Raw genomic sequence first — 27948 nt, 5'->3', positions numbered from 1 at the left:
TTCATTTTTATGAAATGTTTCTTTATAATCAACAACTTTACATACAAAACCCCCAAACAAAATCCACATCTCAGTCACTAACAGCAAGGAGCCTCGGTGTTCTGGCCTGAAGCTTTGCTCTCGTCACAAATTCCTGCCAAGTAGAAGGTTTAACTCCAAAGCAGGTCCCACCTGAATGTCACTGCATTTCTGTCACTGCTGCCACATCTGCATGGCGCTGCCCATCGAGGCAGGATGGCACAAAACACAACTGAGCACAAATCTGTGCCATTTATTGATGTGGTTTGGTCCCTGATAGACTTACACAAAAAATACAGCTTATTTATCTTAGCTTTTAAAAAGAGTTGTTTTCCTGACTTGGCATTTCCTGGTAGGAATTTGCAGGTTATGCTTTCCAACACCCACTGTACCACTGTGCATTAAAAAAGTCCACCCCAAATGCACTCCAGACATAAAACAGTAATACTTTTGCATGTATTTATCCAGCTGTCATCTTTACATATGACATTGTGGGTCTCAGGCCTGCTTTGCTACAGAAAAGAATTGCCTAGGTTTCTTTTTTTGTTTGTTTTTTTATAAATTTTTTTCTTTTTAATTTGCTCCTGACAAATAAGAAAGCCAAGGAATAATTAAAGCACAGACTGGAACAAAAATAACCTCCTARCAAACGAGTGTGCTCGAGCAAAATAAATGATAATTTATTTTACAAGCAGAGATTAAAGGAGCTTGGCTTGTTCAGCTCCTCAAAACAATGCCTGAGAAGGGATCTGACTGTTCCCTATAAATATAGCTGGGTATGTAAACATGAAGGGAGGGAAAAATTACTGCAGCAACCGGTGGAATATTGGCATGAGGACAAATGAGGATAAACGAGCCATGAATTAATTACGGTGGGAAATTAGGATAAGTACCTGGAAGTGGAAGYGCTGCTTTCGGGCTAATTTATGGCAAAATGGGCTGCCTGGTTGCTCTGTATTCAGCCTGAAAAGGAATTTATTGGTCTTGTGCCACTCCTCAAAGTTCAGGGGTGGGAATTCATGGTTGTGTGTGCATTCTGACATGCATCCCATCACACTTAYGGGGAGCCAGAAAGTTTGACTTCATTTGGCATGTAAAAAGCAAAAAATCATTCAATATCCACAAGCCATCCCTTTTTATCAAACTACTTTTATATTCTGTGGGGTCAGATATTTAGCAATGTCTCCATAGTGGAAGARAATGAATAAGGAGCCTGCCCTTGGACCTCCACACCGTGAAAATCCCACTCTGTCCCCAAAACCGAGAACACTCCCTTCCCCAAGAGGGGAAACATGCTTTGATCCAAAAAAAATACAACAATAAAACAATAAAAATTTTATCCTGGCACACCCAAGAACTTTTAGAGACATAATGTTCCCCCCAGGAAGTGCAAGTCCTCATTTTCCCTACCATGAAGCCTGCTTGAGCTTTTTTTAACAGMCAGGAAAATTAGGGGTTTTTCTAAACAAATATTTCTTAAGCCTGATTTTTCTKATTCCCTACCCACTTGTAAACTGCCTGTAAATGGATTTTTAAAACTACAGCAGTCRTCCTAGACTTCAAATTATTCACAAGCATGTCCAATAAATAATTCTCGTTCTGCAGACTATTTGTAAAATGCATATTTATSTGGGATTGAAAATTCATGCTATGTGGCTAATTAGCCTTCACAGAGGGCTTAAGCAGGCCTGAAGGGTGCCGAGGGCTCCTCCCAGCTCTAGGCACAGGGAAGCATTTCCCCTAACCCAATTTACATTTTTAAATTTTGTTTTTGACCATTTCATCTGGAAATCACACCCCTCCTCCACTCCCAGCCTTCTACTCAGCTCAGCATTTGTTTGTTTTGATCAAGCTCTCCCAGAATAATGAAATGCACTGCCTCACTAAGTTAAAGCACACTTAAATCTGTGTCTTAAAGAATTCAGAAAAACAAGTTATCCAGCAAAGAAGAGTATAAAGAAAGTGGGTGTCTCACATTTGGCTTTCTTTTCAGATGCTCATCTTTGAATTCAATTTTCTCCATATTTACCTGCTTTAGCTTATTTTTCTTTATTTCTGCAAATACTGTGAGTGTTTAGCTGAACAAAATTTAGACCTCTTGAAAATGCAAAGACACCCATATTTAGCATCACTGCTATTTTTTCAATACATATCCCACTTATTGATAATACCATGTAAGGTTACAGGAAAAAAAATATAGATAATTTCTTAAAAATGAAGGAAATTAGTTCAGTTCCATAATCTTAGAAATCATTCGTGATCTTCAGTTAAAAATACTCAATTTTGTCTGCTAGGAGATGATACACATCACGTAAGAATTACTTTTGACTAGTTTCTCCCTCATAATTTTTATCAATATTTAGAAAATTCTTTCACCACCATCTTTTACTTTTCAAGACAATATGGATACTTTTAACTGCCAAAGCTTTGCTGGAGTGATTTTGGCTGGAATATTTCTGAAGAATGTTTTGAAGAGTGACTTTGAGTGGAAAACTCTGGGACCCGTCAGAACCTCTGAATGCATTAGGCTTTCATTGCGAAAATTTGGGTGACAATCCCTCGAAGAGATTTCAGCTGCACTGGACCTTGGTCAGGATTTACAGCTTCTGACTGATATTTAGAAGTGTCATCATCAGCCATGCTCAGCTGTGCATACAAAGATGAAATCACTGTTCAGAGGAATCAGAGGTTCTGTCAAACAAMTAGCCATGAATGCATAAAATTATTCTAACAAAAGCTGTTGACATTTCATTTAAAAGAAAATAAACCACCGTTCAAATCCCATGGGTCCATATCAAAACTTTATTGGCATCAAATCTGAATTTTCCCTGAGTGAGGAAAGCAAGACCAGAGAAACTGAAAAAGTTGTGGGTTTAGGAGCACCTTCTCAGCAGGGTAGGTTCATTGACATCCTTAGAAATACTGAGCTGATTTTAAAGACAAAACTGATGTAATTCCACCTATCATTGAATACCTGCCTTTAAAGGTRTTACTTTAAGGAAGGAGCCACAAGGTAGAAGCTCAGATCAGCTGAATAATGGAATTACTGACAAAGATCAGGCTGAGAGCGCACGGACTCCACCTCATTTTATATCCAGAGCTGACAAAAGCYGCAATTTGTTATTTGGTTAAACCTGGCAGATTAATGACCTATCAAATTAGGGATGCTGTACACTGCATCAAAGTCACAACCAACTTGTTCAGATCCCTCACTGATTAAATCAAACCCATAACCCAGCAAACCACACACACCATGAGCAAAACCTGTTCCCTGATCCACCACACTGAGCTACTGATCAATATCTTCAACCCAACCATGGACTTAATTRCTCTGAACTTGTGCAGGACAGCTGGGATAAGCTGCTTCAATGTAAACATGTCCTCCCTAGAAACATGGTCCATAGTTATGCACCATTCCTAAAATAATCTCTGGAAATAATCTCTGGAGTAACACACATCAATGGCAACCTAGATCAAGAGAATATGGATTATGAAACCCAGGATATCCTAATACAACATCATAAAATCTCCAAGGAAGCTGTAAAATAGATTTTTGACAGGTTAAGCTCTCTGATCTACAGAGCACATGTATTCAGAGTTTAATGCCAAAAGATTTTGGAGCAGCTCARTGAGGTGGAGGGGAATCATGATTCCTATTGCCTCATAGCACAGTACCTTGTAGCAGTTGTCCTTGAGAGCTGAGCTCTGGAAGAATAATTTCCAGGATTAAATAGTTGGGTGTAATATTAATACTGTGGACTTGGTTGGTCTGATCCTTAATTTTTCCTTTGGAGTCACAGACAGGCAATTAATTTAATTAGGCATTATCAGAAGGGATACTGCTGTAGCAGATTTCTCATCTGTTAATTTAGAACTAGCAGGAATGGTATCCAGTCAAGTTTATTTTAATTTATGGGCATATTTAGCCTTCTGCTCAGAAGGAAGACCAAATGTAGAACTGATCAGGCTTTCTGGACATTATTTTCTCTTCTTTTAATTTTCCCACATTTGCTTCCAAGCGCCTGACACACACAAACCCAGGTGAAATGTATGCCAGAAGCAGTAAAATTCCAAAATTGCTAAAACAGATCAAGATCTGARTATGATGGGTATTGGTAGAATTTATTTCCCTTTATTATTAAGCTTCCTACAGTCTATAGTTGGGGATAATTTTAATTTAAGCATTTTTTGAATAAACATATTCTCACTATAAGTATGCACCCCATTATATGAAACTTGACTTAAAATTACAAATCAGCTCAGAAAAGGATAACATTAGAGCTAGAAAGTMGATAGGGATAACCTATTTATCTGCATTTGATTTCGCAGATGGTGATTTTGATTCTGTACATGAGATACCTGGCATTTGTTTTGTAGAAAGCCATGTCTGACTCCAAGGGWTTGGTCTGAACAAACTTGCCTCAGCATCCTGCTCAAAAGACTGCTTTTCTTCATTTACTTCAACATCCCCAGCACACAATAAAAGCCTTACATGAGAAGTTTGGCATATTAAGAAACTGYTTTTCTGGCTTGCTGATCATCTTCCAAATGTTATCTGATTTAATCCCACCTGTGGAACAAGTTTAAATACACAACGTTGCCAAAATTCTGACTTCCCTTTACTGACTTGGGCCCCTGGCCTGCTCTGCATCCATCTCACATCTGCTCATGTGGAGGATATGGAGTTTGCTAGAACAAAACTATTTTAGTACCTCTTTTAGAGAAAGAGAAATGAGGAGGAAAAGGAGGGGTGAAACTCCCATCACCACTGCTGATTGCAGTTCTTCAAGGCCAAGTATGTTGTTTGGCAACAAAAAGTGACAAACAGATATTCAGAGTGACCTTTTATCCAGACTGAACCCCTTTTATAGGAAGATTGACTTAGAAGAAGCAGAATTAAACTTTGTCCACCATTGTTATTCTGCCCAAAATACCAAAACCCAATCCGGTAATTCCTAATCCTTCCTGTAAAGACAGGTTTTGGTTTTACGGTAAGACAGCCAAGGCAAATTGATATTGTTTTGAGGCCCTAATTTCCACTTGTAGCCTTTTGTGCTATTTTTGTCCTTGCTAGAGATGAAGTTGCCTTGCCTGTGCCACTTAACTTGACTGAGATTTATTACATTCCCCCAGCAATTTCTTTAACGCACCTTCAGAGCGTTTTGTAAAAATTGAGTGGGCAGAAGTGCCTGCTCCAGAACTGCACACTGACAGATGTCTCGCAGTGTCCTTCCAAAGCCCTGTCCCCTGCTGGAAACACCAAAGCTSCAGTGTCCACCCTACGAGGCTGTCAAAGTCACCTCTCCTCAGCAAGGACAGCAGGTCCAGCAGTAATAACATCAACCCCAAATCAGGCTCTTGGGCAACAAGGCAAACAGCCAAGTGAGGATGAGCATTAGAGAGACAAAATTCCTGCTGGTTTTAGAGGGAGAGAGATCTCCATCCAGGATTTCTATGACAGTTTTTTTATATACAAAGTTAAGGGTTTGACTGAATTCCTTAGAGATTAAAGACAATCTAAAAAACACCGTATTACCTAAAAGGCCTAATAAAAAGAAAAAAATCTATACTACTTAATGATCCAACCTGTTTTAAAAAAATACATATTGTACTTCAATGCTCAGAATAACTCACCTATTCTCTGTGTCAGTGGTGGGAAAGACACATTCTATACAAAATCATGCATGCAAACAGTTATTAGATAGTCTAATGAGCTCAGAGGAAAGAGAAAGTGCATTTCTCTTAAATGACAGTGCAGATGAGGAAATCACATGCTTTAAAATGGCCTTGGTGAAGGACTGAAATTACAAATCAAATAAATGTGAAAGGACTTTTTACACTGTTTATGAAAAGAAAGTTGCTATCCCAGTTAGATATCAAATAGATGATGGATACACTTCATTCACCAAATATTTGGGGATATTTCKGCTGTGATTTTTAAACTGGCTTTGGGAATTAAACCATCAGGGCTGTGTTWCTCAGAAGCTCTGCTATACATCATTCAATTGCTCTGCAGTGGTCTGATTTTATTGTGCTTATTTTCATGTGTGTGTTTATTTTTATGTATTTTACCATCCCAAAAGAAACCTAGGACATAAAAATCTCCCACTCGTTGAATTCCCAGCTCTTCAGCATGAATGAGGACAGCAGAACACAGCTCAGAATGAAAAGACAAGATAAATTGTGGATATCCTGAATTTCACAAGGTTTCCTAGAGTTCAGCAGGAACCATACCTGGGTAAGAATTCTTTTCAAATTTTACCCCTTAGGTGCTCTTTTATTAAAGAAAAGGTTCTCAGAGAATGCAACCTTAAATGGTGATGCTACAAAGATTTTAAAACTGCTCTGTAGAGCTAAGGGAAATATTGATCTGAAAGGCAAACCTCTTCATTCTYCTCTCTAAAGTCAATTAAAAAGTAATTAAGAATCTTCCTAGTGCATACTATACAAATACAGAATAAAGGAAAAAAAGAAAAGTGTTCTGGTGGGTTTTTTTTTTATATATACTGCAGTACTATGCTGGCTAAAACTGAGCAGGTGAATAACTGCTAAATAAATATTCAGGTGAATAACTTTGTATGGTCATTCAAAATATATTGTCATTTTTTCAAGTTATTAAGTGTTTCAAAAGATGTATCAGACAGTCTTAGAATCAAACTAAGCTGCTTTAGGTTATCTCTAGAGAAAAGAGATATTTTTCTCTTTTTCTAGAGAAAGAGAAATTTTTCTTTTTCTAGAGAAAAGTGAAAGAGAAAAATTTATATTTTATCATATCTGCATATGTAAATAATACAGTTACCCTTGTATAAGAGCTCTATATTTGAATAAAAATAATTTAAAAACATATGATTTTTGGGTTCTGAATGTATTTTATTTAACATTTATTTGATTTTCTAGGGAATGTACTTGTTCCACTGCTTTTTGCAGAGGGAAGGGAAGGGAAGGGAAGGGAAGGGAAGGGAAGGGAAGGGAAGGGAAGGGAAGGGAAGGGAAGGTGAAAATGGAGATTTGATCCTTTCGGGTCAAATGCTGTGCTCATAATGCCTGAGCTCCCTTCTACAGTATCATTTCAAGGAGAGACAAAGTTAAAACACTTCAGTAGGCAATATGAGTACAAATCTGAAAAATGCCTCAGATCCAGGTTTTCAAAGRCACCTATGGACAGAATAGATACATTTGAAAAAAAAAACCTCAGATATAAAGTGCTTTCATATCTCCCTTTTAAATTCATCAGTGTCATGTAGGTGATTTTCAAAGTCTTGCTAAAAGCCCTGCTATATTTTTAAGCATTGAAGTACCTTGGAGAACACGGGCTAATAGCTCGTAGAATTTTTTCAAAATTAAATGCAGTTCCTCATGTTTGTGTGTTAGCAATTTTACCCCTTTCTGCACCAAAATAAAGGGCCAAAAGCAGAGTTTAAAGTAGTATATTCCAGTTGTGAAGTTCCATGCAAATACACAGAGCTCTGAAGAAATGCTGGTTGTTTTGAAATTTCTACCAGGAAACTGAGTAAAGTGGACTTAAATGGCAGAAGAAATTAAAAACGTGCATTTTAGCCATTTATGCTTCATTGTGTTAAATCATGCAAGCTGAGAGTGGAATTATAAAAATGCATCCCTCCCAAGGTTTCTCCCCTAAACACCCCCAAAAAGGTCCTGTGCAACCCAAAACTGCTTTTCTCCTGCATCCCATAACATGTCCCAAGCCCCAGTGATGGGCCTGGGAGCAGCCATCAGGACTATTTGGCCTTCCCCTCCTGCCACTGTCTCTCTGAGCTCCAATGTGGGTGTACAGAAGGGTTTTTAATAAATAACCCAGCAGATATATTTAATAAATGTAATGTAAAATGCGATTATGCTTGGCAACACAGCTACAAATACCCAGGAAAGATCAGTATACAAAGTCACATTAACTTTGACTGCAAAAGTATTTAACTGTGTTCTTTGATTAATAGTCTAAAAAGTAGAGAAGTATTTAAAKAGTCACAAATATAAACAGGTGTTGTGTTCCTATATGCATATTGCACWTTATTGTCCTACCTCGACAGTCACAGCAGAGGCACTGTGCCTTGRTGTATCTCAGTTTTCAGAAATTCTCAGGTGGCATTACCTCTCTCAGCACACTCAGAACCACAGCAGCCAGGTCATCACAGTTCCAGCACAAATACTGCTCTTCCATATTTCTTACTAATGAATTTTGCTTTATTGTTCACTCTGCCTAAAATATAAACCTGCKATCAGATCAACACAAGCTTTTCCAGTGTTCATTATTCAKGTCTGGAAKSYTTTYCYTKKTWWKKTTTTTTTTCTCTGTTTTCCTTAGGTGTGTTAAGCACTTTGGAGATGCACTGTAAAGGCCCTTGCATAACACCAGAATTATTTTCCAAAGTTTATATTTAGATTATCTTTCTTTACAGCACTAAGTAAAAATGCCTGGAGTTCTAAATGCCAAAGTAATAGCAGGACATATATTTAAGTAATTTTTGTGTCCCAGTTAGATCACCCAGGTCCCCTACAGATTGCATGACCACAGATGCCCCTTCATAAGACCGTGATCACCACGATGTATTTCYGTGATGGGTTAATACTTTGGTTTGYATGTTTGTCATTCAGATGAAGTCAATTAAAGTCAATTAATACATTTCATCCAGATCCCRCAACCAGTTAAAAGGAGACACAACAGTCTGACCCCATAGAAAACATTGATTCTAAACTACATTACACTGCAGTGACATTAGTTGTATATAAAAAAGTAGATATACGCACARCTTTTTATGTTTGTATGTATATTATGCTTTATGAAATATATATATTTAAACCCCTAAACCCATCAGCAGGAGATCACACCACATCTTTGTGGTGATTAATGGCTTTGGCAAACTTGACACTGGGTTTTGTCACAAGAAAATTGCATGAATATCTTTAGTCGGGAGGCATGCCACATTTACCCTCATTTATCATAATTAGCCTAAGCTATTTCAACATTATAACGAGGGTTAGGGAATCAATTTAATTGTTTATTTATTTTAGAAAAAACATTTTCCAAGTGTCATCATATCTGCTTTGCACTTGACCTTTTCATCGAAACGCTCGCACTTATTCCTTCTCATCCCATATTTACTGACTGATTATTTTTGCTCACGATTTGTGTGCTGCCTCAATGCTGAGTATCCCACASCCAGGAGGATGACTCAATGGCACAAAACACAATTATTGAGCTGTTCTAGGGAAGAATTCAAAAAAACCCCTGCAGGACTCACCTCCTYGCACCTCCCCCAAGTCTATGGAGCTGCAAATCATAATCAGAGTGATGGGACACTTCCCAAGGAGCTGAGGGGAAGTGCCTGAGCCCATATGAGAAATAATATTGTAATTATGCTTTAAAACCTTTCTACTTTTTGTGACAGTTGCAGCAATTAAGCCACAGGAAAATTCCAACTCTTTCCAGAAATATAAATCCCCTTCTTTAGGGAAGAGAAAACCAATCAAAACACAGTATCAAATACAGGGCAAGCTGTTCTAAAGCTATCTTTGAAAATAATTAATCAGAATAAATACCTTTTTTAAAACCAACCTAGAACACAGAATAAATTTTACATAAGCTGTACTTCAATACAGAGTGTAAAGTCACAAAGGAAAAAAAAAGTTTTCCAATGAGCATTTTGCAAAAAGAAGTAACTTACTCCCTTGATAGTGCTGATCAGTGTTGCCCTGCAATTCCTCCTTACCAGGTCAAACCTGAAAATCAGATTTCTCATTAAGTAAAGACGTTTTCCAGCTGAAGGAATAGAAAAAATCCAAAAGTATCTCTGTAAAGTTTTTTTTTTTTAAAAAAGGTTCACCCAAAGGAGTCTTTCAAAGGCTGGACTGGAAAGAAACGTGGTTCACTCATAGTTACAGAAGCAACGCAGTTGAGCTCTCGCTCAATAGACATGAAGAATATTGATAGTGGAACTCAATTATGAATGGCAAAGGAAAGCACTGAAAATAAATCTGAATAAAATGAAGGCTATTGATCACTGTCAACACGCATAAAAAGCATCCCCTCTCCCTCAAAGAAACACCCCATCCTAACCAAAACCCAGCTCAGCGTATTTGAGGAGATAATTGAAAGGCAGAATAATAAATCTGCTTTAATAACCATTTGTGTCCCATAGAAATCAGATGATAAAAGTCAGRTAGAAAAGAATCAGTCTAACAATCCACATTTTATAAATAATGGGACCATACAGGACATCCATCATGCAACACATGGCTCAGAAAAGAAGAGCAGAGTTTGAAGAAACCATTTCCACACTGTCTAATAAAACAGTTTGAAWATGTGCAGACTAGAAACAAAACAATTAAATTCAAAAATTTTAAAAAGTGAAACAGCACAGCTTGCCTCTAGAAGGAAATACAGAGTTTATGGTTTCCAACTTCTGGATGACACAGCTCAGTTGTTTTGCAGGATGATTGTTACTGGTAAATCACTCAATAACACGGATGGGTTCTGAGCAGAGGTGTTCAGATACAACTTGTACTGATATTCAATCGAGGGATACAGAACAGAAATTTTTACCTGAAACCCTTTCTAAAGGGATTTTATCTGCATCTCAGTTTCACTAGGACAGGGAAGTTAAAGTGCATTTTGTGCCTTCAGCCTGGGTAAAAGAATGAAGGATCCATTATTAGACACAGACAAAGACTATTTCTTAGTTTCTGCCACTGGTGAAAATAATTTTAAATCCTTTTTTGCATAAATAATATGTAAATCCTACACATCAGCTTGAAGATCGCTAAAGGGAGTGTGGAGTGCAACCAGCTGGTCCCTTTTCACCTGGCATGAAGAGTGCAGTATGTCCAGGAGGCTTAATCAAATTCAGGTTATAGATATTCAAACACTGCATATTCTCCTTTYTCTATTCCAGATTAAGGAGAAATAATGAAATATTCAATTCCCTTGAAAAATGAAACTGATCTGAACTGTTGTTTGTGTCTTTGAAAAGGGCAGCTTTCAGAAGAACRAAACATTCAAAGGAGCTCTTCCCATAAATTCAGCATCTCACAGAGACAATGAATGGATGGAGAATTCCACTTGTCAGATTTTATTTTTTTTTGTGGCTGCTCTGTTAGACTGCAGCTGGTGGAGTTGATAAACAGCCAGCCCACAAATCTCCACACTTTTACCCCTCCATTTGGGAAGCTGTCTGTGCCAAAGATGCTGTCAGTCAGCCCAAACAGCTGAACTTTTCGTTCAAAATAGACTCCTCAGCTCTCCTGAAGCAGCYCACCTGCTGAGCCRCAGAGGCTGCATCACTCTTGAGAATTATCCTGGTCCTTTTCYCCTCGCTGAAGCAACAGAATGTCCTCAAACCACTATGACAAGTAACTCAATCATCCCCTGTTGTAACTGTTCTCCTACCACACAAACCTTCTGATGATACTGAAAAATGAAYGTGCACTTTGGCATTGGAAAGTGCTTTTGACTTTTCCACCGTCCTCTAAACCTTCTCTTCTTATTTTTCATTTAAGGTAATTACCTTGGTTTTGCTTCATGGAAGGGAGATTCTCTTACCATTTACTCTCTAACCTTCAAGCAATGTCCACTGTAGAAGGCTGACCTGGGTTATTTACTCATTTTGTACAAACACCAGCTGAAATGCCAGGATGTGATTCCAACTTCACTTCTCCTTTCTTTAGATGCTTAAAATCTGGCTACATGAAACAGGGGCTGGACAAAATTCAGAGAATAAAAGCAGTTCTGTTTATTGCAGGGCCTTCAGGTACATTCAGGGCAGTCCTACACCCACAATGGACAATGGCTCACGGGTTTTTCACCCTTTCTCACTTTTGTCCATTTGCACATCGGGGCTGAATCCTCCAATTGCAGCTGCAGCCAATGCAGACTCCAAATTTGCTCCCCCAATTCTCTGTTGTTTCCATCTCTTGGGGCCTGGCACAGTGAGGTGTCCTTGAGTTTGGGGCCTGCAGAGGAATTGTTTTCTCTAAAATGGGAGAGCAGGAGCTCAGCACTGTCTGTGGAGTCTGGAGTTAAACACTGAAGAATCACAGGGTTGCAGACATGGAAATAGAGAAGCTGAAATCCTAAGGCCTCACTTCACAGCGTGACAAAGAAAGAGCCTTCATTACTTCTGTGATGTGCTAGTAAGGTGACAAAGCTCAAAACACATCATCCTATGCATGAAGCTAATATATTCCTTTGGATTACTGGAAAGCTAGTTTGGTCATGGGCTCATACCTGCATATACACAGATTTTTTTTTTTTTTTTTCCAGAACTAGAACTCTGCCTGGCTCTGAGAGATGTCTTTCTCTCATGCTTGCAGATTCAAGCCTTATGTAGTTGGGAGTTTATGAGAGATAAAATAATAACCCCATCTGACCAAATCTTCAATCTCATTGTTCGTTCAGGCAGAGATTAGATTCACACTCTTCAYGCTGGGGTGGCTCATGTCTCATCAGCACTTTCAGTATAAATTCWGTCTTCAAAATTCTTTCCAAAATGAAGCATGATTGGCATGTAAGTTCTATACTTAAAAGTCTTTTTTATAAAAAGTTCAAAACAGTGTGATTATTTTTAAACTGTAAGAAGAAGAAGAAAGGCAAAATAAAACTAAAACTCTAATCTCATTGTTAGTTATACATACAGCACAAATAATTTTTTCTCCTCGAGGTTCAACATCACTTAGAGTTTGCTTATTACAGTCACTCTAAGTCTTATGTAGGTGGAATGAGAGATGCTGGGGAAAGAAAACCCGAAAATTAGGAAGAGGACACTGAGAGCATGGCAGAGTAAAGGGAAAGCTGAACTTCTCTTCCTGTACTCTAAGAGCTAATGGTGTGAGATAAAAATGTGGGATTGATACCTCAGTCTCACTTTTGAGTCTTGCTTTTCCTGGGTGGTGAATCTCCTCTGTGACAGGAATGGGGTGTTGGCATTTTGGACACCCATCCTGAGTGACACAGATTATATTAACACCATCAGAATTTCGGTTTGAGCTGGGTATCATCCAAACCAGATGAGTGGTCTGGTGGGCTGTGACCATCACAGCAGTGCTTCTGATTCCAGCACTGCTTCCAGAAGGCAGACATGAACTTAAAACTGCTCGGCCAGGAAACCTGGCAGGCTCTCAGTTTCATTCAGGCAGGYTCACTGAGGAACCTTCTGGATCAATATAATCAAAGGGAACGTACATAGGCAGCTCCTTTCTAATTTCAGTCTATGAGAAACTGCACGTAGAGACTCTGRCATTTTCTTTAAAGTCTGGTTTGAGACACAGTTCTCTGTTGTTGACAAAAGATGCAACTGYTGAAGAATGCAGCCTATTTACACTCTTGATAACAGCCTTTGCCTGAGCTGCATGGCAGAATTATTTTTGTCTGGCAAGTATTTTCTCTCTATTGAGGAAAACAATTGACAGAGAATATTATTCCCAGAGTGAGATGAACTCCTAACGTGGCTGGCTGGATCATGTTCATCCTTGGCACTTGCCAYATCAAAAATACAATAAAATAAAAATAATCACTATATTTTTTATCACAGATGCTTAGAAAATCTTTCAAGTCAGAGGAAGAGCTTCCAGCTTCAGCAAATAGCCCATCCTCTGCAATCAAGGCATCCAAGCTACTGATAAAGATAGAGCTGATAAAGGGCAAACTTCTCATAAAAAGCTTTCAGAGGGCTTATTACTTTCAAAGCTGACGATGTACTCCAGTTTCAAACATCTGCACAATCACAAGGCTTTGAAACTGCCTAAAGTAGCACCTTTCTGGCTGACAAATGTCCCATTGGTGGGACAAAAATAATTCAGTCAGGAGCTCTCTGGGATTTATTCCTCTGTTATTCCTGCCTGGCCCTTGGAGCATTTTCTGCTCCAGCAAGTGTTCTAATGCCTCAGCTCTCAGCTTTCCTCTTCCTGCTCCAAGAAACCAGTCAGGATTCCTTTTTTTTTCTTTAGTTGTCACATATTCTCTCTGCACTCCTGCCAGCAGCAGGGATGTGCAATGGCCCTAATGAATTTTGCAGGTCCACTTGAAAAGGAGCCAGCTCATTTAGCTGCTTYATCTCCATACAAGTTGCATCGATTCCCTCACTGGGCCAGTGAACATATCACTAGGAAATCTGACCTAGCAACTTCCTGCAGTATGGATTAGCAGCGAGATAAATCGTGATCAAACCTCATTTTGCTAGGTTTTAAAAGAATAATAATTATACTATGCATAAAGCAATAGGAAAAAGAAAAATCGTCAGTGAAACAAACAAAATCATGTGGCAAACATGCTGTCTGACCTTCAGAAAGAACTGGAAATTTGTCCTCAAAAGCTTAAATAGGGCAGGGGAATGCTGCGTGTGGGAGTGCCTTCATCTCCAGAAAGCAGGCTGGTCATTAACTGCAAGGACAGCAAGGTGTTTTAGAGGGAAATTAAAATTTAACTTGAAGTTTGTCCATACTTGTTGGCACTTTTTGTTTTCTGATCTCATTGCTGTTTCCAGCTTATTGCCCTTATCTCTTCCATGATCTTCACATTTTTTGTGTCCCCAGTTCTCCGCTCCACAGCACCACAGGAACAGGGGGGGCTGTGGGAGAGCAGCACGTGGTCTGGGGTTTTTCAGTGGGAACTAAATTGGAGGACACCATTCTGAAACCACAATAATTTATTATACAAGAGCTGAGACTTGTGACCAGATGCTGTTGATGTTCTCAAAGATCCTGCCTGCTCTTGCTGCCTTTTGGCTGGTTTTAGGATTACGAGGCAGACACGGTTAAGGGGATAAAAGGGTTTTACCTTGGTATTTTAATGGGATCCTGGGTGCACAGCTTGTCAAGGTGGAACATGCCGAGATGCACACAACGTATAATGTGTATAAATTTTTTTATATATTTTGCAAATTAAGATATCTATCTAGAAGTCCCCAATGAGAAATTTAGTAAATGGAGTAATGCCCCTCTATTCTAAAGAATCCCCCTCCAGATGAGGCAAGAGCTCAGTTTATGCAATATATTCCAGAGAGAAGGCTCCAACAAAGGTTAAAACCTCAAGTTTTGAGATAGCCCAGGGCTCACCGGCCTCCTGCTGGGGGTGTTTGGTCTCTCTGCCCAGCAGARCCCCAAAACTGGGCTGGAATATCAGACTTCAAGAATTGCAGGCATATAGGCTAAGGGTACAGGATATATTTAAAAGGGTAAAAATATATAAAATCTATTAAAGGGTGTATTAAAAAAAAAAAGGTAAAAATCATCAGGCATCACCCCGAGCCCACCTTGACCTCTGTGGGGCAGCCCCATGTGCACAGAGCCGGGGGAAGATTTGGCAGAAGATTAGGATGGTTACTTTTTTCTTGTATCTAATTCAAAATGGCTCTTGTGGGCATTGGAAGCAAAATTACCCCTCACACTGATATCTCAGCTGATACAGAAGAGAAYGAGTGGGAAGTTTACCATGAGAGGCAGTCAGATGCCCAAGTTTAGGCAAAAATGTGGAAAAGTTTAGGCAGAAATAATGGAGAATCTGCTACAGTCCAAGACTACAGTGAAACCTCTGAAAAGCATTTCCCAACCAGCACACACTGAGTAGTCATCCACAGAGAAAAACCACTGTAATTCAAATTATAGAAAAGAAAAACCCCAAACCAACAAAACTGGAGTAATTTCGTGGCTATTTTTGCCACAATGCCAACATGGAAACAGCTTAATTTTGGAGATGGCATGCAGAGCCTTGTGCTGACAACACGCATTTCACAGTTAGGTTTTACGTTTTTGCATGTAGCAGCGTGTAATCCACTGCAGTTGTACTCCATAGCCTTAAAGAATTTCAAACATATTAACTAATTACACCTGACAAGACTCCTCTGAGGTAGGTGKGAATGCATAATTTGAGTTTTATAGGTGAGGGATTTTAGACAGAAGAAAATATTCCTGTCTCACACTTCTGTAAGCCCACTGAAAAATAAAATTATTAACTAAAGCTCGACTAAAGAAGTGTCAAGGTTCATTGTTGGACATTTTGTTCTTTTCATTGAGATCTGTGCTCATTCTAAAATATCACAGTAACTTCCTCTTGTTCCTTTGTGAAAACTTCCAGTGAGGGTCCCTTCCTTTCCTGAGCAGYTGCTTGAAACCTGACACAATTTTGCCCCTTGAGGAAACCATGGCTTTGGATTTAATATTCTTAAGAGCTGGCAAACACTTTCCAAATAAAAAAAAAAAGCCTCTTCCACTCAAAATCTCTTGACATTAGTATATTTTGTAAGTAAATATTAATTGTTTCATCCCAATTCAATATTATATATATATATATATATATATATATATATATAGCTTAATACTAAAGTAAAATTACTGTTTTTATCAATCCATTCAACAAGATACCATATCTCCTAATTTAGAATATTTATAACTACATTTAAGACTTCTAACACTTCAGAGAAATTGCTTACTCTGTTTACTGATACCCAAACTTTGGATCAAGCTTAATACTAGTACTGAAAGATGAAAAAGTCAGAAAAYTTAGGGAAGGAAAAGGAAAAAAAAAATCTCTTATTTCACAAGAGAAGGTTTCAATTTTGCTTTTCTACTGTCAGCAGTCTGTATCCAGCTATGAGGATAAATTGCTCATGCACACCTACATCAACCCAGTTGAACTTGATGAGGTTTTTCTGGATGGAATTTTTCCTCTTTGGTCTTGTAACTCAAGGGATTTCTAATTTATCACATCAAAACTATTGCAGCTTCTGTGCTTCCAAACTTGTGTTAAAATTTTTAAATAAAAAAAAAAAAAAAGAGAAAAAAATTTAAAAATTACTTAAAATATACTTGCCTAGAAAACACAAACTTGAGGAGAAGCTGGGAGGAGCAGGCAGGGAAGATGAGTCGAACAAATGGGAGTCCCCCCACGAAGTAACAAGAGTTGAAAAACAGAAGCGGATTTTTAACTTATGTGCATTAACAGGACATAAAACAGATGTGTTTCCTTATAACCCACAAGTGTCTGCAGCAGGGGTTCTTCATGTTCTGGGCAGGCAGCTGAAATGACACMCTGTGGTAGTAGCTGAGGGCCTTTAAAGAGTTTATTTCTTTTAGATTTTGTGGAAGGTGGCATGTTTTAGGTAAGGGAAATCTCCCTGATAAATAATTCCTGCAAAACCAAAGCATGTGCAAAGTGTTCACTGTGCACATTCCCTTTTCTTRTTTGCATTTTGCAAAATACACAATGAAATGTTTATTTACTGTGATTTTCTCACCCTTTCTGGATTCAAAAAGCAAGTCAACTACCGCCTGATTTCTGTTCAGAAATGTGAAGATGCAGAAAAAAAAAAAAAAGGAATCTTTAAATTTGAAAGGTTATAAAAGGATCTAACATAGACAGGGTACTTCAACGATTTTATACAATGTATGGAGAAACAATAAAGCATGTGGCAGAAATTTTCCATTTTAGCAGATGTTATGTTTGCTGCATTCAAGCCTTTTCCTGTTCTCTGAGATATTTATGGAAGACTCACTTCCACTGCAATCCTGGGCGAGAAGTGACACTGGGACGCGCAGCACCACGAAAACAGCTCTGCAAGCTGACAAAATCCCCTGGTGAAGAGCCACTGGAATAAACATTGAGTACAGGGAGCAGAAGCGTGATGGATGTCAGAGAAAACCGCAGGAAATGTGCTGTCTGCACACACATTCCCCGTGGCTGAACCTATCACTCCCACTGGCACATGAAATGCTCGTTCTCTGGAGAAAAGCAAAGCACCAGACAGCCAGATCAGAGRAATGAAACAGAGCTGCAGAGCTCTCGAGCCAGATTAGAGCTGTGCATGGCTGGCTGGGGGTGGATGGAGTGGCAGATGTGTTGGGAGCTCGGCCTTTATGGGAAAGCAGTGCAAGGCTCTGAGACCCCATTGCAAGGGTGCCTCTGCCCGAATTAAGGTGCAAAAATGACACCATCAGTGGGGGCTTTATTTAACAGTAAATTAATGTGTGAAAGAGAGAGATTGAATGAAATAGAAAATAGAGGGGTGGAGGACAGAGAGAGAGAAAGAGACAGATTAGGCAGAAGATGGGTGATAGGATCCAGAGGAGACCTGTTGGTCTTTCCTCATCCTGGGCTTCTTGGTAGTGGGGGTCCCAAGGTCACAAAGAATCACAGAATCACAGACTCACAGAATGAACCAGGCTGGAAGAGACCTTCAAGATCAAGTCCAGCCCATGAACCAACACCTCCTCATCAACCAAACCACGGCACTGAGTGCCAGGTCCAGTCTTTTTTCAAACATGTCCAGATATGGTGACTGAACCACCTCCCTGGATAGATGATTCCAGTGGGTGATCACCTTTTCAGTGAAGGATTTTTTTCTAACATCTCACCTAAACTTCTCTTGGCATAGCTTAAGACTGCATACAAATCTTTTCCTTACTTATACCTTTTAGCAAATGTAGGAATTAATCCTCCTTTGGCTATACAGGTTGCTTATTCTATTGTTTAATGAGTGATTCCATCATTTGTAATGCCAATTATTCTCATGTGAAGTCTTCCTCTTCTTTTGAGCTGGTGGTCGGGATCTCCCCTGATGGAATTACCCTTTGGTCAGAGCYGATTTCAGCACAGTTGCTGAGTTKACTTTCTTTGTAAACTCTGCATRATCAGTGATRTATCCTCCTCCAGATTTATTTACCTCCCCCTAGGCCTGAGGCAGTCAGGCAGCAGAACCACCTTTATTTTGTCTCAAGTGCTTGTCTTAAACCYTAATCCTCTCTAGCTCTCGTCACTTGATCCATTTTAAAGATGTTACAGACAGAACTGAGGCTTCTGAGCAAGCCTCAAGCACATTTCACCTCCTCCTCTCTTTATTTCCAGGTGAAAAAAAGGCCAGAGCCCATGGGAACTCCTGGGCATGTTCCAAAGGATTCCTCAGTCTCAAAAAGCTGGATCACAGAAAGCATTCCTCTTCTGGAAAACCAAAAGTACAAGATCAGCTTATTTTAGAAACTATTAATGCCACCACTATTAATGTTTATTATTCTGTGATTTGGAAGAGGGCACTTAACAGAAAATCTTCTCTGGAAAGAAACACAGCATTGTCTTATTACATTTATACGCTCCTAATGATCTTGTATCCCCAAAAAAGGTAGAAGGGGAAAAATAATAAGGAAATTATTTGCAGCAGGAACCATTTGGGTCTCTTGGCTGTCGTTAGAGTTATTGCAGGCAAATAAAAATAAATAAAAATAAAATAAAACACCTCGCTCTGATCTGCTCCCTCATTTCCCAAAGACACACTCAGCACTAATGACTACCTGTGTGGCACAATGGAACCCATAATTACTTTTCATTTAACGAAGAAGCAGCAAATGTTAATGACAAGTTTTGAGTATTTCCCACATCTCAAGACACTGCTTTGGGTCTCCTAATCAGCTTGTAAGCCTGCTTAGAGCCGTAAAGATAAACCCAAAGACTGGTAGGAATTAGATGCTTTCGGTGACCCCCTAATTGAAAAACTTCAGGCAAAACAGCAGGGAAATAAAAATAAAAAATGAAGAAATAAAACCCYATGGCATGATATGCTAAATGACAGATGATGATAATGGAGCACACGAGTGACAAATCTAAGCAGTGCTTTTTCAATAGCTCAGAGAAAAAAGTGCATCAGTGAAGAGGCTTGAAATTTCATTGAGTAAACGGAGAGAGAGAGGAAGAAATTATCTGAGACGAGGAAAAGGCAAGAYTGATAAAAAGAGATGAAGGAGTAAATTAATTTCACTTTAAGATAAGGAATGGTRCTATGAAAAATGCAAAAGAAATGACAGCTGGAAAAGGGCACACAGGAAACTATGTGCACAAATTGCAAATTATAAGTTTCAATAAGTTTTCTTAATTTCCTGGCTTCAAGGAGGAAAGGGGGTGAAAAATGTAGGTGGGTTAGAAACTAGAATAAAGACACAGTGGTTTAGATGAGCTCAAAACCACTAAAGATTTCTGAGAATCTTACCATTTCAATCTTCTAGTTGAAAATTACTGTAAATTATTACCTTGTGAAATCTCTTCTCTGTGGAAAATTAGTGGTGGTTGTCTACGAGCTGCTAGCAATAGTCCAAATATCTTCACGTTGAGAGCCTCATAAGAAATGGTAAAAAACAAACTGCTGTGAAAGAGTCTCAGCTGACTTTTTCTGGAGCATYTGTTTTTAGGGTCAGCCAAACAAATCAATTTTGAACTCCCCATCAAGACTTACAAATTTTATTTTTTATCCTTTTGAAATTTTTACAAAAATCTTACTTGTGAAATGTATTTAAAAAGTGTTTGTTTAGTGACTCTTCTAATGCCAGAGATGTACTGTGTATGACACTATGAATCTTCATCATCAATGTTTGAAAAGTGGGTATCATTGGCTAATTTTATTTGTACATTCAGGATTATTCTTGCTGAGAAGACCACACCCATTGAAGAGTTTTGGAACAACTGCTGTATTCAATTAAAAATGGCTTTTAGCAGCTTTATGCCTCAGCTTCCAATCAGCAAAWCAGAAATATCTCCTTTCCTGTTTGTAAGAAATTTTTTGATGTTGCTCAGTAACACATTCCGCAGTGACATTCAGCAGGTTAATTTAYAGATAAATGTGTCATTTCTGCCAGCAATCATGTCAGACAATTACCTTCAGGTTTTAAAATTAAAATAATTTATTATCAAATCCTTACAGAGGCCATAAGACAAAGAAAAAGAAAGGAGAATGTGGTTTTATGGAAATGAAAATGTGAAAAGTAACCAACTCTAACTGGGCAGCTGTGCTGTCCTGGTCCTGTTCCGTGTAAAACCAATCTTTAATTACAGATTTTCTAGTATATAAAAAGCTCTGCGTTCAATGTATTTAGTCTTCATAAAACCACTGAGCATAGTGTGGCAAACCAATATTACTTGCCAAAAAGAACTGCAAAATGGCTAAAGAACCTAAAAAAAAACCCTTTAACATTTGTATTCATAAGAGCTGCAGCAGATTACGAGTGGAGCCACTCAAAGAGGCTCTCAAGATCACTTCAATCTATTTTCATTAAAAATTTTGGCAACAAACACTGRTGTGGACTCCTAAGAGCTGCTAAGGGCGTGAAGCTGGGTGGCACCAGCAAAAGAGAAGTGATAGAAGAAAAGATAGAAGTAAAAATACCATTCAAAAACCTAAATGACCTTGAAAGAAGGAATAATAAAATGGATGGAGGCTAACAAACTGCAGGGGTCAATGCTGGCAAAGAACAACTTGGTTTGAGCTGGCTGCTCATACATTCAGGCTGAAAATCTGAAGGATGCTTTAAGCTGTCAGAGGAGCAAGGTTCAGCAGAAGCTTTCTGAAATGTTGCCAGAATGGCAGAAGAACAGATTTCCAAGTCTGCTGGTCCTGTGGATTCCTCTTCTCTTGGATTCAGCYCCAAAGCCTGAGAATATTCAAATGCCAAAGCAAAGCTGCATGCTGCTTTCCAAATTGGAGTTTACTGATGGTATCTTGGTAAAAGCAAAGAGGTGATGATTACAAAATCTCAAGAATGAGGACCCACAGTTCATAATTCTGTTTCTTGGTCTTGATGCAAATATTTTGCTTATCCAAGCAAGACATGAATCTTCTCCAGGGCATGTCCAAAACTGCAGTGAACTCACACTTGAATTTAAAACCACCCCCAGCCTTAACTAATTTCTGCTTCAGTGCCCCAAATACAAAGCAGTTTTTTAGAGAAAGAGTAGAATGTATTCATTCCTTCAGTATTAAAAAGTAACCCGGAATTTATTATGTACATAAATCTTCCGCATAAGAATGAATCAAGAAAGCAAAAGAAATATCATTTTATGATATTGCAGTACTGGAAGAGGCTTAGTATAACTGTGAAAAGGTGGGTAAAGAAACCATGATGGAATAGTTGCATCTGACCCACTCTTTGCACTCAAATAAAAATGAAAAACATTGGGGGGAGGGGATAGTTTTATTGGATGATCAAAAATGAGAAGTACAGGATATAGTCAAATAGTATTCCAGTCAAACTCCACACAAAAACTCAGGCAGGCTCTCTGGTAACTGGTGYAGTCAGTGAGGGAATATTTCTTCTTTGTTTTCCCTTTGCACTGTTCCCTTATATCAAAACAAAGAAGTAATTCAGAGATGACAACGAGCACTGTGAGTTATGTTTTGTCAAATAAACTCTGCTGCAGAGAATCCTTCTCAATGAATGAAGGAAGAAATAAATCCTCAGCAAGGAGGAAAGGAATACAGATGAAATCTGGCTACTTCATTTTAATTGAATTTACTCTATTTCAGTGACTGTGTGTGAAACAAGCATAAAAAAATGGCACAGAAGGAAAAAAAGAAAGACACTCTTGGATTTGGCAGATAATGGAAGGAGAAAGGATAATAYCCTGCTCACAGTGACAGAAGACTAAAAAATCTTTTAACTGAGCTTCAACCAAGCTTTCAGCAAACAATGACTAATGATTTCCAGGACATGAAGACTTTCCTGCAAGACTGAGACGAAGCACATTCAATAAGGAGTGTGTTTCACTTCATTTTCTGGTGACTGAGTTTCCTCAGGCACCCTCAGAGGGTGGGAGAGTTCAACCCTTCAAATGTCCTTTGAAAAGTGGAAAGAACACACAAATTTCCATCCATATTCACACACAAATACAACTTTATCTGGACACTGGAAAACTGCACAGGTTTATTTTTATCCAATAAAATTTTGATACACAAACTATGGATTTCATGACCCTCAGCTAAGTGTTAGCTATATTCTTCAAAAGGACAGAGGCAAATGAAAACAGTTTGAGTCCAAACAAAGTTTTAAAAGAAAATATGCAAAATGTATTTTATTGATGCCTTAAGGTTACTTGAAGGGGGGTTTTATTCACTTAAAAGAGAAATATAACAATAGAGATCTTTGTAAACCTAATAAAGCTGGGAGAGAATGAAACAACCTTCAGGGAAATAAGAGACTACATTAAACCTTGAAGGAAGACTGACTCTGAATTTCATATAAAGTGCAATGTACAAATATGTCTATGTGAGGCTTTTTCTGGTCTTGCAGTTTACTCCAGATGAGAGTTGCTGCCAGCTCTAACTTCTGTGAACATGATATTAAATCAGAGRGTTGTRATACACACTTCAAATGGCATGAGCYTCACATCTTGCAGACACAAGTGCTGCCCAAGCTCAATCACCAGCAGACTGTGGAGAACCCTTGTCTCTGTAAATTTTAACAGGGATGYAATTGTGTCATCTCTACAGGCATTTGATGCCATGCTTTCATTTCAGACAATTAAATTCCCCAAAACATTGYTATAACCCCATTATCTACTCCATTTTCCAGCAGTTTCAGCACTGCGAACTTCCCATTATTCCAAACACAGCAGGGAGAGCTTTYGAATGGTGACAAATATCTCATGAAACTCTTCATGGAAATAGTAAATCCAGTTGTACTTTGTCTGCACATCATGAACCCCTAGATGATAATCATCTATCACTWATACAGAACTCTCCACTTGAATGAAACTTTATGAATCTGAAGTGGGACAAATTCCCTACCTGGAAGAGTTGACTATTTAAAYAAAAAAGACAATATCTGTTTCTTACAAACCAAAGAAAGAAAAGAAGAATTACCTGAAAGACTTTCAGTTCAGCCATTTTAGAATTATTATTGTTGCTTCCAGTATCTGTTGTTGGACACCAAGTGGGAAAAATATTGCAGWGAAACTTCTGATTAAACAGCAGTCAAGATTTCATAGAATTTTTATTTTTACCCTGTTCCAGAATTTTTTTTGGTTGTTGTTTACTCAGGAATAGTCCCATTGATTTCAACAAAAATTCTCGGTGGAGCAACCTGGAGCAATTGTGCCATTCACAGYGAGAATATCAGAATCTCCTTTGCAATTATTTCCTCTGASAAAMATTTGTGGACAGAACTTCAGCTGARTACAGGRAGGATYTGGRGTATTCTCTTAATAAATCACAGAAATAAGGGGTTTTTTTCACTTAYAGGTGTCAGAACTATTTGTCCTCTTGACTACTCACGTCTCCTGATTTGTAGGTGACCAGTCCCCAGCAAGTCATGGTGCAATCACACAAGGCAGGAGAAGAGGGAAAGCAGAGAGCGATTATCTTCGTCAAGGGCRGCAGCAAAATCAAGGAGAAGGAGCTGGAGGCACACACCTCAAATTGATCAAGAGCTGGCTCATCAGGAGCCTGGCTTCCTGCTGCTCCTGGGGTGGGGAAAGGGCAGAAGGCAGCCAAGAAAAGCTTGGGAAGAGAGATGGAGGAGAAGCTGCTGCAGCACAGGAGTTTGGGAGATAAACAAAAAGAAAAAAAAAAAAAAGGAGGGCAAATGCAACCTGAGGCTCAGGCTCCTCAGAAAGACAAATTTTGATTTTAATGTAAGACACCACAAAATCATTATTTCAGGAAGTGCATAATTATAGGCCGAGAGAAAGGCAAGAATCTCTAAAATGCATGAGAGAGGAGGAAACTGAGACCCCTCAGAGGGAGATTCAAGGGGAGCAAACTATGATTCCTGTGAAATACAGATTTGTGTTAATATTAAAATAAAGAAATTAAGGCATGATATTAACAAGTAGCTGGCTTTATTTGCAACAAAGATGCTTTCCAATGTTTTTTGGGGGACAAAGACAGTCTTCATCTATAGCTCAAGAGCATCACAGCCAGCAGAACCTGTGGTCCCCGGAGCTGTGTGCAGCTTGGGGAGCATCAGTTCCCCTTTCTGAGCCTCACAGGAAATATCTGCAAACAGCCATGTGCTGTGTCCAGAGCTCCATCATCATCACTGCCCCAAACTCTTCACATCAGGCAACCATCAGCACTCAGGAAACCTTCAGAGAAATAGAAACCTAATACACAAAACCAWACCTGTTAAAATAAAACTAAATTAACACTTATTTATAGACTAATTACCACTTCCTGCCAGATGGGARCCACAAGGAGTGTGCAGGTGAGATGCTGCCACCTGTCAAAACCAGCTCATATGGATTATTCCTTTGATTGTTGCTCCTTTGGAGGCATTAATAAAACCTGAGACACTGGACTTTAATTTTGGTTTTGTTATTTTTTTCTGTCTATTGCACACCCACAGAGGCCAGCTGAAGATGGGTGATGTGAAACATTGAAATGTTTCAAGGGTCAGAGAAACAACAAAACAACAAAAAATCCTCACCTAAACCTTGACATGTGGTCACAGACATATTCAAGGCATTTTATTTGGCACAAGTGGACACAACAGTGAAATGCAGAAGCTGAAACGGCTTCCAGTAGATTTGAAAATAAAGTGGCAGATATGAAATGTCATCCCACAAATGTCTMGGCTGTGTGGTAGCACAAACTGAGTCCTTCTTTCCAGTTTAGCTGGAATGCAGAGAGAACATGAAAAGTGGAAAAAGATGAAAAGCAGCAGTGACATGAAGGTCAACAYCATGTCACAACAGAGGTACCTCAGGACAGTGTGTCAAAACAAGGAAACAGAGTGGCCTAATTTATAGAAATGTATTTTCATAAAATTTGAGATGTCTTTACATATATTTACACACACAGGCATGCATGTAAATTGACTTTAAACACATTCATACTGCTGAACAAACAACCCATGTCTGTGAACACCCCAATCAAGCTCCCCAAACAGCCCCAGGGATGTGAACATCACTGGAATGCTGAGAAATTCATGTGCTTTTCTTCCCGAGCCCCTTAGAAAACAAAAACGTTGGGAAATTCGTATCAAAGTGAACTAAAAAAAAATCTGCTTTGTGGTGAGCTTTGCAGCTCTTCAGCAGAAGGGATCAGAGAGGCCCTTGGTGGTGGATGTGACTCTTTCCAGGGGGTGGCAGAGGGATGGTCCCCTCTCCCTCTCTTCCCACACCAGGGCACTGTCACAGTTATTTTGCTCCCGTGTCCCCTCCAGCTCTGAGCACTCTCCGCTCCGAATTTCTGACTCCACAAGTGCCAAGATTAGATTTAAAGTGCATTTAACAGGCTTTTTACTGAAAGTCTTCCCATCACTTGTGTTTATAGTTTAATCCATCARCAGGTTCTTGTTTTGGCCTATCCGTTTCAAAGCAAGATTCTTCCTRGGGAAAAGAGATCACAGCCAAGAGAAGAGTTTTGTAAGGATGTTCCAAAACAGCATTGAAGGGGGAAAAATCAAACCATCTCTGTGTTTCCTGATGCAAGTTTCATTAGCATGAGCTCGCTGAGGCTCACAGAGCTTTCAGAGGTGGAAATAAAAGACTTTCTGACCGAAATCAGATCCATTTTGAGGCTGGGGAATGGGAGAACACATGACAAAGCAAATCAATGTCCTGAAGAGCTCGGAGGATGTGGTGCCAAAATTGAGGTGTTTTTTTGAGCTGCAGTCTGGAAGCCAAATTTGCCAAGAATATTTAAGCTTTTAGGATGATTACAGGTGACCCTGCAGATTTATGAAAGGTTCTGATGGAGTTAAGTACCTTATTTCCACCGACATTCTATGGGTTTTAGACTCTTCTCTCCTTATTAGATGGCACAAATTAATTTACCTTTTAGCCATGTTTTTTTCTGAATTCCAAAGCAAAACACTCTCTTACAACAATTCCTCTAATTAAGCGTCATTTACTCAAATAAGCTAAAAAAATCTAAAACCATGAGCATTTTTGCTTAGATAAATAGATATTTACCTGTTCACATAAGATATTACATCTGTCTTTGCAGTTTTCAGGTTYCACATCCTTAAGTAGAAATACACRGAAAACAGAAAMTAAAAAGAAAATTTTTATATTCCTGGGGTAAAAATCCTAAACAGCTTGTTCCCCTCTAAAATGGCAACCCCTGTGAAAACCARAAGCAACACAAGTACTTGTACATTTTTGCAAAGTAATAAAAGACTGTGAGCTCTGCTCCTCAGAGGACTTCTGCTACAAACTGTCAGTTAAATATAAATCCGTCATTTTCTCGTGCATCCATGCTACAGACGTTCCCCATAACCCCTGGGAAATGTGCCTTCTTCCCTAACCCCTTAACCAATAAAACAGTTTCCTACCAGGCAGATGTGAAATGTTTATGCCGGCTTAAAACCTTGTCGTACTCAAGAGCGCAGAAAACACAGGAATTGCCATATCTGATGAGCCAAATGATCCATCTCAGCCACTCCCTCACCTCCAGCCTTTGCCAGTGTTTGAAGGGACCATAATGAAGCTGTTTTTACAGAGGATGCTCATTATTGCCACATGAGCTGCCCAAGACGCCATTTCCAAGGATCAAACAGGCTCTTCATCTTATTCAAATCACAAGCAGGAGGAGATACAGACAATATTTAGAGCCTGCAGCACTCCACGAGTTAAGAAATTGGCACAAAATGTGATCTCCACAGAGATCAATTGAGTTACAGTGATCTGAGGATCTGTTTCAAAGCATCAAGCTTGGAAKCTTCAAAAGAGATTCTCCTTTATCTTTGTTGGTTTTTAAACACAGGCAGCCATCTAATAAACTAATAATGTTTCAGGRTAAATTCCTAAGTGGGTTGTCAACTATGATTTACTGTTATTCTCAGGAAGATCAYGAAAATGTTTTGAAAACAGAAACTTGCAGGGAAGTGTTCCCATCACACGGTTGGAGCAACATATTAAGGGCCCTTTTTTTTTTTAATAGAAAAGTATCTTCAGTGTATCTCTATGCTTTTTACTRAACATTCATTTTGYAGTACAAATCAGGCATTGATTAGGRACACATTCAGATTKCAGGYATGGCTCAACTATGAAATTTCTTTGGTCACTCTGTGGCAAAATTTAAAAAAACAAACCAACAAACCCCAACAATAACATGCACTTGTTCAAAATCTTTCTGTATTCTGACATGTGGCTTGAGTTTAGGATTTCAGAGTAGCAGGATTCACCCAGAGCATACGTTTTAATCTATAGGAAAAAATATATTT

The sequence above is a fragment of the Malurus melanocephalus genome, unplaced genomic scaffold, assembly GCF_030028575.1.
Source record: "Malurus melanocephalus ecotype Western Australia unplaced genomic scaffold, MMel_1.1 scaffold_175, whole genome shotgun sequence".
Lineage (NCBI taxonomy): Eukaryota > Metazoa > Chordata > Aves > Passeriformes > Maluridae > Malurus > Malurus melanocephalus.
Note: the sequence above shows the minus strand (reverse complement) of the source record.